At 40.4% G+C, this 16,697-nt stretch overlaps 1 protein-coding gene, 1 long non-coding RNA gene and 1 pseudogene across 16 annotated transcripts in view; 2 read left to right on the forward strand and 1 right to left on the reverse strand.

Moving 5' to 3' along the window:
* The window catches only part of GRIA1 (glutamate ionotropic receptor AMPA type subunit 1), a 354,858-nt gene that overhangs the window by 150,231 nt on the left and 187,930 nt on the right, over window positions 1-16,697 (forward strand). The gene's annotated exons all lie outside the window — the stretch shown is intronic.
* LOC147369719 (uncharacterized) overlaps window positions 1-16,697 on the reverse strand; it is a 355,762-nt gene that overhangs the window by 51,233 nt on the left and 287,832 nt on the right. The window lies entirely within an intron of this gene.
* LOC147369720 (N6-Methyl-AMP deaminase-like) lies at window positions 12,241-13,146 on the forward strand (annotated as a pseudogene).

Raw genomic sequence — 16,697 nt, forward strand, 5'->3', positions numbered from 1 at the left:
TTTGTCCCCACTGGTCCAAGTTATATAGTTTCTCATTAAGATAAGTAAAAGTCCTATGCCTTTTCTTAAAAAAATTCACAGACATGTCCACAAGAGACTGACTGCAGGCAGTGGTTTCCCCCTCTAGATGATTCTCCCAGATCATCACAGTTTCCAGCTGGTCACTTCTCATTTACATCGACTCAGCCACTATGCGTCTCAGGGACTGAGACTCTGGCCTTAAATCCTTTCTAAAACAAAGCAAAAGATAAACATTCTGATAAAGCACTATTTGGTCTTCTAAGTCAAATTTAAACTTCTGAGTCTATTTCTTCTAAATTAGGCTTTAGGTACTTGGTAAATGAAGGTTAAGTTGTTTATTATTTTGCTGGGAAAGAGCTCCTAAGGGTTTTATAGGGTTGCTATCATTCTCCTCTCCATGTGCCTGGAAGATCTGTAATGTTTAATGGTCCCAGGCTTGCCCTGTGAGGATGGACTGATAGTCTCTTCTGAGCAGCCGAACATCTGCTGGTTTCTAGCCTCAGTCATGGTGTGAGACCAGGACAGGGCTGAATGAAAGGCTGAAGGCAGGATGACTTGGAAACAGATGGTGTATAGCTCCCACAGGGTGTGGAGTCCACTTCCAGAGTCAGTAGAAGGAGTATTAATGCCACTAGGATGCCACGTTGAGTGAAAACAAAACCACTCACACACACACAAATAAGATAGAAGACAACTCTTCCTGTCAGTAACCAGGAAATCTGTTCAAGGACTTAGGGGATTCACAATAGACTTTGCCAAAGGGTCAATAAAATGGAATAAAAGCCTACAAAGATTTTCAGATACCCTGGGAAAGACAGAAGGGTGTGACCTTTTCTAAAAAATGAACTCCTGTCCTTTGCTCAGTCTAATTCAATGAAAAATTTCTGTGTACGGCTGTTCTATGCAAAATAATCTATACTTTCAGGAAGAAGTTACTTTCCCTAATTGTGGTTGAGTGTGCAGTTTCCAGAACCAGGCTGCCTGGATTCCAATCCCAGCTATGTAGTATACCAGCAATGTGATCTCAGGCATGTTATTTAATTTCTCTGTATTGTCATTTTCCCATATATAAAATATAAATACTAGTGATACTTAGCTCACAGAGAGAGGGTTAAAAAAAAATAATGCAAGTAAAGTACCTAGAATAGTGACTGATCTAAAAAAAATGCTATTTGCAATTAAATTTGTTTTATTATTATTATAATCATTACTTAACAATATCTAACATGTTTATCTTGTGGGTCTCAGAGCCATGGACTTCTCGCCTCTGTTCTATAATCTTTTATTTACCCATTATAAACAGGCTGAATGTTAGAATGGTTTCTTTACTAGCTGAATGTAGGGATTGCACTGGGGATTCCCACATCTTGCTGCTCTTTTCAGAAGGCTCTTTGAAAACACTACTTCCTAGGATCCAAACATAGAGAGTCTGATTTAGTAGATCTGGAATGGGCATAGGAAGCTGAATTTTACTGATGAACATAAATGCAAAAATCCTCAACAAAATTCTAGCAAACAGAATCCAACAACATATTAAAAAGATCATACATCATGACCAAGTGGGCTTTGTCCCAGGGATGCAAGGATTCTTCAATATTCGCAAATCAGTCAATGTGATACACCACATTAACAAATTGAAAGATAAAAACCATATGATTATCTCAATAGATGCAGAGAAAACTTTGACAAAATTGAACATCCATTTATGATAAAAAAAAAAAAAACTCCAGAAAGCAGGCATAGAAGGAACATACCTCAACATAATAAAAGCCATATATGATAAACCCACAGCAAACATTATCCTCAATGGTGAAAAACTGAAAGCATTTCCCCTAAAGTCAGGAACAAGACAAGGGTGCCCACTCTCACCACTACTATTCAACACAGTTTTTGAATTTTTAGCCACAGCAATCAGAGAAGAAAAAGAAATAAAAGGAATCCAGATTGGAAAAGAACAAGTAAAACTCTCACTGTTTAAAGATGACATGATCCTCTACATAGAAAACCCTAAAGACACCACCAAAAAATTACTGGAGATAATCAATGAATATAGAAAAGTTGCAGGATATAAAATTAACACACAGAAATCCCTTGCATCCCTATACACTAACAGTGAGAAAACAGAAAGAGAAATTAAGGAAACAATTCCATTCACCATTGCAATGCAAAGAATAAAATACTTAGGAATAAATCTACCTAAAGAAACAAAAGACCTATATATAGAAAACTATAAAAAAATTGATGAAAGAAATCAGAGATGACACAAATAGATGGAGAAATATACCATGTTCATGGAAGAATCAATAAAGTGAAAATAAGTATACTACCCAAAGCAATCTATAGAGTCAATGCAATCCCTACCAAGCTACCAATAGTATTTTTCACAGAACTAGAACAAATATTTTCATAATTTGTATGGAAATACAAAAAAACCTCAAATAGCCAAAGAAATCTTGAGAAAGAAGAATGGACCTGGAGGAATCAACTTGCCTGACTTCAGACTATACTACAAAGCTACAGTCATCAAGACAGTATGGTACTGGCACAAAAACAGAAATACAGATCAATGGAACAAAATAGAAAGCCCACAGAGAAATCCACGCACTTATGGACACCTTATCTTTGACAAAGGAGGCAAGGATATACAATGGAGAAAGGACAATCTCTTTAACAAGTGGTGCTGGGAAAACCAGTCAACCACCTGTAAAAGAATGAAACTAGAACACTTTCGAACGCCATACACAAAAATAAACTCAAAATGGATTAAATATCTAAATGTAAGACCAGAAACTATAAAACTCCTGGGGAAAACATAGGCAAAACACTCTGACATAAATCACAGCAGGATCCTGTAAGACCCACCTCCCAGAGTAATGGAAAAAAAGGAAAAATAAACAAATGGGACCTAATTAAACTTAAAAGCTTTTGCATAATGAAGGAAACCATAAGCAAGGTGAAAGGACAGCCTTCAAAGTGGGAGAAAATAATAGCAAATGAAGCGACTGACAAAGAATTAATCTCAAAAATATACAAGCAGCTCATGCAACTCAATACCAGAAAAATAAACGACCCAATCAAAAAATGGGCCAAAGAACTAAACAGACATTTCTCCAAAGAAGACATACAGATGGCTAACAAACACATGAAAAGATGCTTAACATCACTCATTATCAGAGAAATGCAAATCAAAACCACAATGAGGTACCATCTCACGCCAGTTAGAATGGCTGCCATCAAAAAGTCTACAAACAATAAATGCTGGAGAGGGTGTGGAGAAAAGGGAAACCTCTTACACTGTTGGTAGGAATGCAAACTAGTACAGCCACTATGGAGAACAGTGTGGAGATTCCTTAGAAAACTGGAAATAGAGCTGCCATATGGCTCAGCAATCCCACTGCTGGGCATACACACCAAGAAAACCAGAATTGAAAGAGACACACGTACCCCAATGTTCATCACAGTACTGTTTACAATAGCTAGGACATGGAAGCAATCTAGATGTTCATCAGCAGATGAATGGATAAGAAAGCTGTGGTACGTATACACAATGGAATATTACTCAGCTATTAAAAAGAACACATTTGAATCAATTCTAATGAGGTGGGTGAAACGAGCCTATTATACAGAGTGAAATAAGTCAGAAACAAAAACACCAATACAGTATATTAATGCATATATATGAAATTTAGAATGATGGTAACGATGACCCTCTATGCAAGGCAGCAAAAACGACACAGATCTAAAGAACAGACTTTTGGACTCTGGGAGAAAATGGGGCTGGGATGATTTGAGAGAATAGCACTGAAACATGTATATTACCATATGTGAAATAGATCACCAGTCCACGTTCAGTGCATGTTCAGCACTCAAAGCTGGTGTACTGGGACAGCCCTGAGGGATGGGGTGGGGGGTGGGGTGGCTTCAGGATGGGGGACACATGTACATCCACGGCTGATTCATGTCAATGTATGGCAAAAACCACTAAAATATTGTAAAGTAATTAGCCTCCAATTAAAATAAATTAATTTTTTTAAAAAACCTCACCAGTGAACCACTAGACTCTGGTATACCAATTATTAAATATCTGGAGCCAACTATTAAATGTTCATGAATTTTGCAAACTGGTTGCTCAACTAATAGTAGCTATTGGCTATGGTGGGAATATTTACATTATGAAAATTGGCAAATGCTACACTTTTTCTTTTTTTCTCCCGAGCTAGTTGACTACCAGGAGAAATATCAATAGCCTCAGATATGCAGATGATACCAGTCTAATGGCAGAAAGCAAAGAGGAACTAAAGAGCCTCTCGATAAGGGTGAAAGAAGAGAGTGAAAAAGCTGGGCTTCAAACAATATTAAAAAAAACTAAGATCATGGCACCCAGTCCTATCACTCATGGCAAACAGAAGGGGAAAAGTGAAAGAAGTGACCGATTTCTTCTTCTTGAGCTCTAAAAATCACTGCAGATGTTAACTGCAGCCATGAAATTAGAAGATGCTTGCTTCTTGGAAGGAAAGTTATGACAAACCTAGACAGTGTATTAAAAAGCAAAGACATCACTTTCCCAACAAAGGTCTATATAGACAAGACTATGGTCTTTCCAGTAGTCATGTACAGATGTGAGCTGGACCATAAAGAAGGCAGAGTGCCAAAGAATTGATGCTTTCAAACTGTGGTGCTAGAGAAGACTCTTTAGAGTCCCTTGGACTGAAAGGAAATCAAACCAGTCAGTCCTAAAGGAAATCAACCCTGAATTCTCATTGGTAGGACTGATGCTGAAGCTGAAATTCCAATACTTTGGCCACCTGACGTGAAGAGCTGACTCATTGGAAAAGACCCTGATGCTGGGAATGATTGCAGGCAGAGAAGAAGAGGGTGACAGGGGATGAGATGGTTGGATGGCATCCAATGGACATGGACATGACTCAATGGACATGAGTTTGAGGAGATGGTGAGAGACAGGGAGGCCTGGTGTGCCATAGTCTATTGGTGTGCCATAGTCTATTGGTGTGCTGTAGTCTATTGAGTCACAAAGCGTCAGACAACTTGGTGACTGAACAAGTTGACTATCACACTGCAGGTATAATCTTCTCCTTCCTGGGAGTGTTTCTGCTTGACCAAAATCTTCACTGTTCTCAGGGTTTGTTGATTGAGATTTGGATCTCCCGTGGAATGGGGATTCCCATGGCGAAAAGGTCTGTTAGCCAGATATCTCTGCATCCATATTGAAACTCTCATGTCTTCAGTGTGAGGCAGACGTGGAAAACTGCCTATTGGTTACTCTAGCTTATGGATGTGTGATAGTCAGCTTTCACAAAGATTTAAAATCAACTTTGAGGCAGCTTGTACAAAATCATGACAGTGAACATTAAAATCCAGATTCTCTTTAAAGCTTTTCTTTAAAAAAATGAGGGACTTCCCTGACAGTCCCATGGTTAAAACTCCACGCTCCCACTGCAGGGGACCTGGGCTTGATCCCTGGTTGGGGAACTAAGATCCTGCATGTCATGCTGTGGCTGAAAGAAAGAAAGAAAGAAAAATAAATAATCTATGGAGAATTTTTTTTTAATGGAAAGATCTGGACCTGTTTCTCATTTGAAAAATTCTGGCTAAAGCTGAGTGACCACTGGCAGGATGAAAAATGTTCTCTCGCCTGCCCATTTGTTCCTTTATGCTTCCTGCCTGGCCCCTGAGTCTGCAGCTCACTGCAGCCGTGTGCCTTGCTGGAAAAGGTGACAGACCAGGACTTTGCAAATGGGAGCCTGTCGTCATGATGCTGCTTTTAACTCATTGTGTGGCCTTGGCTGACTCACTTTCTCCATAGGAGTCCTAGTTTCTCATTTGCAACCTGGGAGAATGCACATCTTATCTGCCTCTAAATGACCTTGGGATGATCTGAAATGGGAGAGTGTAAGCCCCTGAATGCCAGCTGCAGGAAAGTAAAGAATTACTGCTATCTGTTGATTTCTATTATCTACTGTCCCCTTAGTGGGGATGAAGGATCCCAGAACAAGATCTGATAGGAAAAAATGTCTGACTGCATTGGCACACTGAGAATGGATGGGGAGAGATGGTTCCATGGTGAGAAAAGCATATGTAACAGAAGTACCAATGAACTTGCTGAATCTGCAGTCTTGCTCAGGGAGCTTTGGGACCATGATAATTTAAAGGCCTTGTTATTAACCACTTCCACTTTACATTTATGAAAATATGGGCTCAGAAGGAACATGGCTTAGAATCAGATCTGCGTATCAATCCTAGCAACATTCCTTAACCTCTCTGAGCCCCTGTTTCCTCATGCATAAAATGGGAATGCAAGAATCTGTCTTATAACACATTGTGAAGATTCAGTAAGATAATGCGCTTTTGTTACCTAAAACATATTGTAAATATCCATTAAGTGACAGCTGCTGTTATTAAATGAGGCATATGGTAATTGAACCACTGGCAAACCAGGAAGTAGTTAAGAGAATAAGACGTATTGCTAGTGGATAGTTCCCTACAGGAAAAGAATTTTTCATCAACCAGATGGGGCTCCTTTGCCTTCCCATTGCGCTGAGGTACTTCAAATCAGTATTCTTCCTAGCATTTGCTACAAGAAGCATGAGACACCCAACCATACAAGCCCAAGGTAACGGCAAGTGCTGAGAGTCAGAGGTGGTATTATTAATATTATAAAGCATTTGCAGAGTTGAACTGGTGTGTTTCCCCTTCAAAACTCCTTAAATATTGCCCCTACTCAGCTGGGAATGAAAAATTTGGGCTCAGAGAACACTTATTTATTTTCCCTGCTTTTCATGCCTCTTTTTACCAGCAGGTCTGAATATCAAGGCAAAAGTGTTCAAGCTCCTCTGGGCTCCTGAAGGCTGGAACAAATTACAAATTCTTGGAGCCAGTCCTTCTTTTGGACTAAACTCCTTTTTCTTTTCCTCTTTCCCAATAAAATTTTCAGTTCCAGAGAGTCCCTTCTCTCACCCACTCCTCTCCTAATGCAATTCTGTTTGATTTCCACTGAGCAGCTCCTGAAAGGAGCTGCTGAACCGTGCGGCGGCCAGCATTTCAATTCCTGAACACCCGGAGCTGTTTCAGATGCTTCTGTAGATCCAGCAATCTTGCATTTAACCAAAAAGATTGACACAGCATTTTCCCCCTCCCCAGCATTTCCAGCTCATTAGTCTTACTTGTCTTCCACAGAAAGACTCCCTTGGTTTGGTTTCCTGCCAAATCAGTGAACTTATACAAATACATGCATAAGTCAAACACACCTACACACGCATAGATGTAATAGGTACTGAGTCTGTACCGGTGGTGAATATTCAACAGTTCATTTCTAGACTTCATGTCTCCACTGAAGTTTTAGTCACTTGCTCTTTTCTTATCTCCCCATCTTCCTCTTCCCTCCCCTCCCTCCCCACTTCTTTACTTTCTACTTTTCCCAGAAACTGCCTCTTTTTTTAGTAGTAATTATAAAATCTCATATTCTTCAATGTCAAAGAGGTTTGAGAAGCTTTCTTATACAATCCTCTCACTAGTTTTGAGAAATCTGTGTGCTGGAAGGGAATCCATGTGCCATCAGTGGTTTTTCTTTGCCTTTAGGAAAATTTTCAAGCTCGACAGGCATCACCCAGCACTGCAGGCTCGGGCCCTCCATACTGCATCGGCCACTTCTCTACCTCAGTCTCCACACAGATCCTTCAGTTCCTGCCTCAGGGCCTTTTCACATACTTTTCTTTCTTCCTGGACAGTCTTTCACACCTGAGCACACACCTCTTCTTCACCACTCTACATTCTATTTATTCCTTAAATCTCAACTCAAATGGTACTCAGACCACACACTGTTCCCTGTTCATTTCCTTCCTGGCACTCATCAAATTTATAACTACATATTTAGTTGTTTAATGTCTCTTCACCTATTAGAAAGCAAGATCTCTGGGGCTGAACACCATGTCTTGTCCCTTCCCCACTCTACTTCTTCAGTGCCATATACAGTGCCTAGCACTTGACAGTAACAACAGATCGTAACAAGAAACTTAAAAGTGCATTCAATAATTAAATGCACTTAAAAGTGCATTCCAACATACTGTAGGTGCAGACAAATACTGCTTGATTCCACTTTTAGAAGGTGCCTAGAACAGTCAAATTATTCATAGAGTCAGAAAGTATACTTACTGGCAGATGTCAGGGGTCAGGGGTGAGGGGAGCGATGAGGACTTGGTGACTAACAGGGACAGAGTTTCAGTTTAGGAAGGTGAAAAATTTGGGAGATGAATGATGGTGAGAGTTGCACAGCAGCATGAATGTATTTAGTGCCACTGAGATATACAGTTAAATATTGTTAAAATCGTATGTTTTATATGACTTTTACCAAAATTTAAAAAAAACATTAAAAAAAATCCAGTGAATTTTTACAGTAAGGATCATGGCTGAGCTATTCATATTCCTATCAAATGAATAACTATTGCTTATTAAAATATTTACTTGTGATTATCTATGTTTTGCTAGACAGCCAAAGGATATATGGTTTATTTTGTTATCTTAATTAAAACCTATTCATTCTGTTTCTTTTGTTGAATGTATACATGGTGTAACATCTAAATGTGATCAAATATGTCTCAGATCAGTCACTTTACTGCCTTATTAAAAACATGAAAGTAATAGTGTCTAACATTTACTGGGACCTTGCAAGTTTCAGAAACATTGGTCTAAGACTTTTATATGTATTAACTCAGTTAATACTTACAACTATCCTATGAAGAGGGTATGATTATTATCCCCATTTTGCAGGTAACAAGACTGAGTGGTAAAGTCACCCACCCATTATTACACAGCTAGAAAGTAACAGAGCTAGTTTCTAATCCAGGCAATTCTGACTCCAAAGCCTGAACACTTATCCAGGCCATGCTGTGTCTTTATGAAGTGTTCCATTAATATTCATTGAAAGAGTAAATGAAAAATCTATCCAAATTGATTAGCAGCAAAACTGAGGTTAAAACTTAAATTGCTTGATTGATAATCCACTCCTCTTTCTATGCAAACAGAGGGCTTCTCAAGAACTGCTGCTAAGTCGTTTCAGTCATGTCCAACTCTGTGCGACCCCATAGATGGCAGCCCACCAGGCTCCCCCGTCCCTGGGATTCTCCAGGCAAGAACACAGGAGTGGATTGCCATTTCCTTCTTTAATGCATGAAAGTGAAAAGTGAAAGTGAAGTCACTGAGTCGTGTCTGACTCTTAGTGACCCCATGGACTGCAGCCCACCAGGCTCCTCCGTCCATGGGATTTTCCAGGCAAGAGTACTGGAGTGGGTTGCCATTGCCTTCTCCTCTCAAGAACTAGCAGAATGCAATAAAAAGAGAAAGAAGAAATTAACAAATTGGTCTGTTGCTGGTAATGACTATGGGAGGGACCTTGTGTTGTAGATTGTGGAGTGAAATGGAAATCATCCTTTTAGATTCAAGCAGGACCTAGTGGCAGGTAGAGAAACACTGAACTATTGAAGAGGACTTAGGATAAGGAATTACATTCTCTAGAAACATGAAGTGGATTTATAGTTATTATCACCAACGATTCTCATATTTTTCAAACGTGTTTATGAAGTATAAGCAACCATCAATTTTATGAGAGTGCTGGTCAGAATTCTATTTAGGATGAAAGCTCCAGCTGAGTGCCTTGTTCGCTGATGCAGCCACAGCATGTGGAGCATCGCCTGGCACATAGTAAGTGCTCAGTAATATTTATTTAATGAGTTAATGGAAAAGGTACATCCACAAATCCATCAGCGTGTCCTCACTGAGCACCTGTTATTAAGTTTATGCAGTCAAGGCACAGTAAGGCTCACAAAGAAAAATAAGTCAGATTCCTTTCCATGGAGATGTCCTAATCTAGGTGGACCTCATAACCACCACCACTATGAGTAAAAGTCACCATCTTGGGGGTGTGCTTTGTCTATATGCTGTACTATGTCCCTTTACATATTATGTCATTTTCACACTTCTAACACCCTTAGGATAATGGCATTAGTACTAGACTCCATTTGTAGATGTAGACACTGAGGTTTAGAGATGCCAATTCCTTGATCACAATCACAAAGCAAGGAACTTGTGGCGCCAGGATTTGAACTCAGCTCCATTTGACTCTGGTATCAACTATGCCAAATGCATTTATCCCATTATTTCCAGGTCACCACCTATGGGTGAGAGGCATGTTGGGAGTACCAGTGTTTGCAGCATTAGAAGGTGGGGGCAGAGACAGAGACAGCACCACAAGAAACACCACTCAGCCTCTCCAGGTCTACATATGCTGCTGACCTGGATCTGAGATACTCCATTCTTCCCCTGCCACAACCCTATTTGTTGTGTAGGACAGATTCAGTGACTCCCCTTCCTGGTAGCCTTCTCAAACACTGTAAGATCAGGTTAGCTCTGCCCTCCTTCACGACCCCTCATTTTAATACTTCTCATCCCACATTCTAATCTCATGTGTTCCCCACCCACTATTCTTTGAGTTCTTCCAGGAAAGTGTTTTATCCTTTCAGGGCTAGTACAGTGCCTGACCTATAGTGTATCATTTCCTAAATATTTACAGAATAAATGAATTTTGGGTAGAAAGTGCCACATATGGATCCAACCAAACTATCACAGAATTCAAAGGAAGGAATACATTTTAGGGTGCTAATTAAAACTCCAAGTAAAGAACTGCTGAGAAGTTGGGTGAGATGCTCATGCAGTGCTGCACTGCACATGTGTGGACCTAGTGACCTCAGCAGATGAGTGGTGTGCAATGTGGTCCTGGCAATGTCAACATGGTGAAGACATTCTGCATGTACCTGTTCGTGACCTGGGAACTCATGCTAGGGCGCTGCTGTCACTGGTGCTCAGTACTGCCCCTGCCCTATGCTGGGGGCCACAAGGTCAAGATCAGGAGAGAATCAAGAGTGGAAGTCTATCATGGTGATGAAGCTGAGCCCAGAGCTGCATGTACACTGCAGTTCAGTTCAGTCACTCAGTCATGTCCAACTCCTTGCAACCCCATGGACTGCAGCACACCAGACCTCCCTGTCCATCACCAACTCCCAGAGTTTACTCAGACTCATGTTCATTGAGTTGGTGATATCATCCAGCCATCTCATCCTCTGTCATCCCCTTCTCCTCCTGCCTTCAATCTTTCCTAGCACCAGGGTCTTTTCCAATGAGTTAGTTCTTTGCATCAGGTGGCCAAAGTCTTGGCGTTTCAGCTTCAACATCAGTCCTTCCAATGAATATTCAGGACTGATTTCCTTTAGGATGGACTGGTTGGATCTCCTTGCAGTCCAAGGGACTCTCAAGAGTCTTCTCCAGCACCACAGTTCAAAAGCATCAATTCTTCAGTGCTCAGCTTTCTTTATAGTCCATCTCTCACATCCATACATGACTACTGGAAAAACAATAGCTCTGACTAGATGGACCTTTATTGGCAAAGTAATGTCTCTGCTTTTTAGTATGCTGTCTAGGTTGTACATGTTGTCATAGCTTTTCTTCCAAGGAGCAAGGGTCTTTTAATTTCATGGCTGCAGTCACTAACATCTGCAATGATTTGGGGGCCCAAAAAAATAAAGTCTCTCACTGTTTCCATTGTTTCCCCATCTATTTGCTATGAAGTGATGGGACCAGATGCCATGATCTTAGTTTTCTGAATGTTGACTTTTAAGTCAACTTTTTCACTCTCCTCTTTCACTTTCATCAAGAGGCTCTTCACTTTCTGCCATAAGGGTGGTGTCATCTGCATATCTGAGGTTATTGATACTTCTCCCGGCAATCTTGATTCCAGCTTGTGCTTCCTCCAGCCCAGCATTTCTCATGATGTACTGTGCATATAAGTTAAATAAGCAGGGTGACAATATACAGCCTTGACATACTTCTTTCCCAATTTGAAACCAGTCTGTTGTTCCATGTCCAGTTCTAACTGTTGCTTCCTGACCTGCATACAGATTTCTCAGCAAGAAGGTCAGATGGTCTGATACACTTAATCTTATCAAAATGAATGGAAGTAAAGCAATCTGAAGGAAATTCAAGACCACAAAACTTATTGAACTGAAATACTGGATTGGCCAAAAAGTTTGCTCAGATTTTTCCATAACATCTTATAAAAAAAAAAAACCAGGATGAACATTTTGGCCAAACCAATACATCATACTCTTTATACCAAGAATAACAGTGTTGTGAGAAAGACCATCCTGCTAAGTCATGATGGAGGCGGAAGACAAACAACAGCCCTGGAAGACAATCTTTCCCTTGGAATTAACTAAAATGGAACTTCATTTTCATCTGAGTGGATCCATTAGTTCTAATGCCATGAGGAAATTAGTACACAATAAACCAGGTCTTAAAAATCCATGACTAGATGACTATGATTAACAAGGGAAAGAAAAGAACTTTGGAGGAATGTCTCCAAAAGTTTCAAAGTATTCATCAGCTTGCTACTGAAGAGATGTTCATGGCCACAAAAGATGTTATTAAAGAATTCACAGATGATGGTGTCAAGTGCCTGAAACAAAGGAACACACCCAGAAAAGAAACTACGGAATGACTGAAAAGACTTATGTGGAATTTGTACTTGATACTATAAAACAGTCTGAAAAAAGAGAACAGAGACACTGATGTTAGGTATTTGACAGCAATCAACAGAAGAGGTGGCCCTTCAGTAGCTGAGGAGACTGTTAAGCTTCCTGAAGAGTTCTTCCTTTCTACTGAGGACACAGTTCTTGGGTTTGACCTCAGTGGAAACCCTATGGTAGGACAAACAATATTCCTTGGAACTTTTTTAGAATCTGATAAAACATATCTTCATTTGCCATTACATTTTACAGAGATCCCAAAGCAAAAAACTGAAGGAAGGATGGATGGATGGATAGATGGATGGATGGATGGATGGAAGGAAGCAAGCAATCAATGAAGGGGGGGAAGAAGAAGGAAAGGAAAGGAAATTAGGGAAGGGAAAGGAGGGGAAGAAATAAGAAAGAAACTTATGTATTCCTGGATCTGCCTCCTGATAGAATTAGTCATGGGACATTTCTCAGTTTCCCTGAGGGAAGATCCCTGGATCCAGTGGACTTTGTAAGGCATCGCTAGATACCACTGGGTAAAGCTTAGGGCTTCAGTTCCCACAGCAACGCTCTGTTCCTCTTGCCCCACCCCCAGGTTGCAGTTCATATGGAGAGAAGTACTGTTTTAAGAATATAAATGTCATTTAGAAAAAAAATGATTTAAAGTAGAGTTGGGGGTAAAGTGGTTATTAAGATTCCTGTCTGGAGGTTTGGACTATGTTAACCTAGGAAAGTTATCCTCTATGAGCCCCAATTTTTACATCTATACAGTTGAGATGACAAAAATTACTGCTGGGAAGTCAAAATGAAGCAGTACATTAGGAACTCATCTGAGCGCTCTGTCCTTTGTAAGTGTTCAAATGTTTGTCATGGTCACTGCTGCTGCTGTTGCTACTTGTCTTCCAGCATTATTATTAGGCAAAATTGGGAGAGTAGGCATTTTATGCAGAAGTGCCCTTCTGAGGAAATGAAGAGACGTGAAGAAATGTCCTGCCCTCAGGTATAAAGATGACTCGAGGCGTCAGCAAAAAAGGCTACAGGTATCTCATGCTGAGAGAGAGAGACTCCTCTGAACTGAGGAATCAAATGCTCAGAAAGTAAGAGAGCTGGTGAAACCATGCTCCATTCTTGTTTTAAAGAGCTGAATGTCAAAATGAAGAGCCCAACATAGGAGCCCAATGCGTGTGTCTTTTCCACTAAACACACAGCTGAGGCACAGTGACTGCCATTTTGTTCTCAGGAAATGATCCCCTGGGAATGTGGGCTGCCGTCTCTTATTCTTTCTGGAGAAGAGTGATGTGTCATTAGACATCTTTTCATCTAGAAGAGTGATACCAGCTCTATGTCTAACCACCTAGTCTTTTCCAAAGGCTGCCCAAACAGAAATGTGAAAAGATGGGACTTGGTCCTTATGCCTAGGATTACGGGAGAGTGGGTGTGCTGGTATAAGTGATCCTTTAATTGGCTCTTTTTATGAAAGCTGGGACATGCATAGAACCTATTAGGAGGTTTTCAAAATATGTGAAATTATTTAGCTACTTATAAGATAGATCGGTTTACTACTTTCTCGAAGATGCCATTTCCTGACGATGCTAATTATGGAGGCATTTCAGAATAATGACCTCATAAAGTTCAAGCATCTGTCTCTGTGTGCAGACTTAGATAACACACAGCTATGACCTCACTCAGGCCAAGGGCAGGTCTTAATAGCTTGAAAGGACTGTGGTCAGAAAAGGAGTTTGGCTTAAACTGTTTTCCCTCTTAACTGTTTAATAAAAGGAAGTGTCTCATTGCAGTTGCTTATTTCCTCCATGATTCCATGGGGTTAGGGCCATGGTACCTTCGGGTCATTAGACAAAATGAGAGTAATGTCTTGGGATAGATTGGGAACCCCAAAACTCAGCCTTGTACTCCAGTCATTGGAACACTTTGGTTATTTTATTCCATCACACTGGTCATTTAGAGTTGAAGAGTCTAAAGATACTAGTCATTTCTAAAGGCTGATTAGGGCATTTTCCCTGGGGAAAGAGCTTCTCTACAGAGGAACTCCAAGATGTCCAAGAAGATGGGCTCTGTGTTTATTGAGAGACAGGAGAGGTGTTCAGGCAATGACAGAGCCCATGGTACTGGGGAGTAAAACGAACTGCTGCCCATACGTAACGGAGGGTCGGAGGCAGAGTGAGGTAATGCGAGCCTTATAAAAGCATAAGGAAAAACTAGGACCATCCACTTATTTAAAATGGAAAAAGGAATGTGTGTTTTTATCCCAATGCCCATCAAATTTCTTTTAGGAAAAAAGAAGTGAGAGTAGGAGGAAATTAGGCGTAGGAAAATATACAATTTCTTGGCCTTTCAAGCATCTTAACATCTGAGGCAGGTCAGGAAAACCATGGTGGAATGAAGAATCTGGATTCAGGAAACATAAACTCAAGTGTAGATTCTACAGCTGTCACCTGTGTGACTTGAGGACAACATTCCCCTGCCCCCCCCAGCCTCCACCCCTTGCCTTTCATATAAGGGAGTTAGATCAAACCTCTATAGGTTCTGTCTTTTCTGGCATTCTAGGGTATGATAACAAGCTAAAACAAGGATACTGTTTTCCAATGTGTAAGACACAAGAAAAAGTACACAGTGAAGTGACCTATAAATTTTGCTGAACTTTAAATGTGAATTAGATGCAAACATGGAATTAAAAATTAGCATGAAAATCATTATCCTCTGTAGTTTAGGAAGTATAATGCAGTTGCTTTGCAGTGGGAAGAATGAATTTTGCACATCCTGAAATAAGCACTGAAAAATGTTAGAAGAGATAGACGCTACAGTAGTCTAGGCTTTTTTCCCCTTTGTTAAGACTTTTTCTTTTCTCATTTTGCATCCATGGTTAGATGGGGGACAAACATCCTTGAGATTCTACACGGGTCAATGGTACAAGGATGTAGAAGAATGTCAGGTCACCTGAGCACAGTCATAAGTAATGACATCATACATAGGTTTATATGACCCAGATGACCTGAGGATATACAGCCTCTGGTCAACCTGAGGTAGTATCTACCTGTCCTGAAAGAAAGGAAAGTTTATGCAATTGTTACACTTGAACTTGAGCTGAGAAAACAGCCTTGGAGACGGGAATTCATGCTTACTGAATGCCACAACATATGTTAACATTTGACACATTTTGTTTCATTTAATCCTTATGCTAAAAGCACCCTATCAGAATGGGGCTGATTCCCCGGTGGTTCGGTGGTAAAGAATCCACCTGCAATGCAAGAGACATGGGTTCAATCCCCAGATCAGGAAGATCCCCTGGAGGAGGGCACAGAACCCACACTGGTATTCTTGCCTGGAGAATCCCAAAGACAAAGGAGCCTGGTGGGCTACAGATCACGGGGTAAAGAGTCAGATACGACTGAAGTGACAGCATGCACACACTCTATCAGAATACAGTTTTTAAACATTGTTTGATTTTTTGATTCCTATTTGTAAAATGGGGACGTGAAACCTTGACGAAGGTAAGTAAGGTCTTACAGCGTGTAAATAATATTGGATTGGCCAAAAATTTCACTCAGGGAGCTTACGGAAAAACCCAAGTGACCTTTTTGGCCAACTCAATATAAGCTGAAATTGAAATCTTCCCTGACTCTGAAGCCAGTCCTCCTCCACAGTACCTCATCACCTTCTGAAATCCTAGTTTTCATTCTAGTTCTGCCTTTGTTTGACTGTGGTACCTGAAAAATAACCACTCAGTTTACTCATCTGTTAAAAACCACAACCAGCCAATTGACCAAAACAGTGACTATTTGGCCTCTGTTCATCTTCCATGGTTTGTGGGTGGACATTACAGTACCACATTTAATTCTCTAGGAGCAGTGCCTCCGACAGTCATGAAACATGGTGGCCCTCAACTTTAAAAGGTCCTTGTACAACCTGAAACTATATGTAAACTGTACCATATATTTATATATTGGTAATGTTTTAGAAAAGAGTCCAAAGCTTTCCTAAGGTCTCAATGGAATTCGTACCTCCAAATGCTTTAGAACCTCCTGATCAGTAGATCTCCTTGTGATATCATCTAGCTCAAGCATCTGTAACAAACTGAAA

The sequence above is a fragment of the Bos grunniens genome, chromosome 7 (genome assembly GCF_055505025.1).
Source record: "Bos grunniens cultivar Pamir isolate PY7600 chromosome 7, Bosgru_T2T1.0, whole genome shotgun sequence".
In the NCBI taxonomy this organism is placed as follows: Eukaryota; Metazoa; Chordata; class Mammalia; order Artiodactyla; family Bovidae; genus Bos; species Bos grunniens.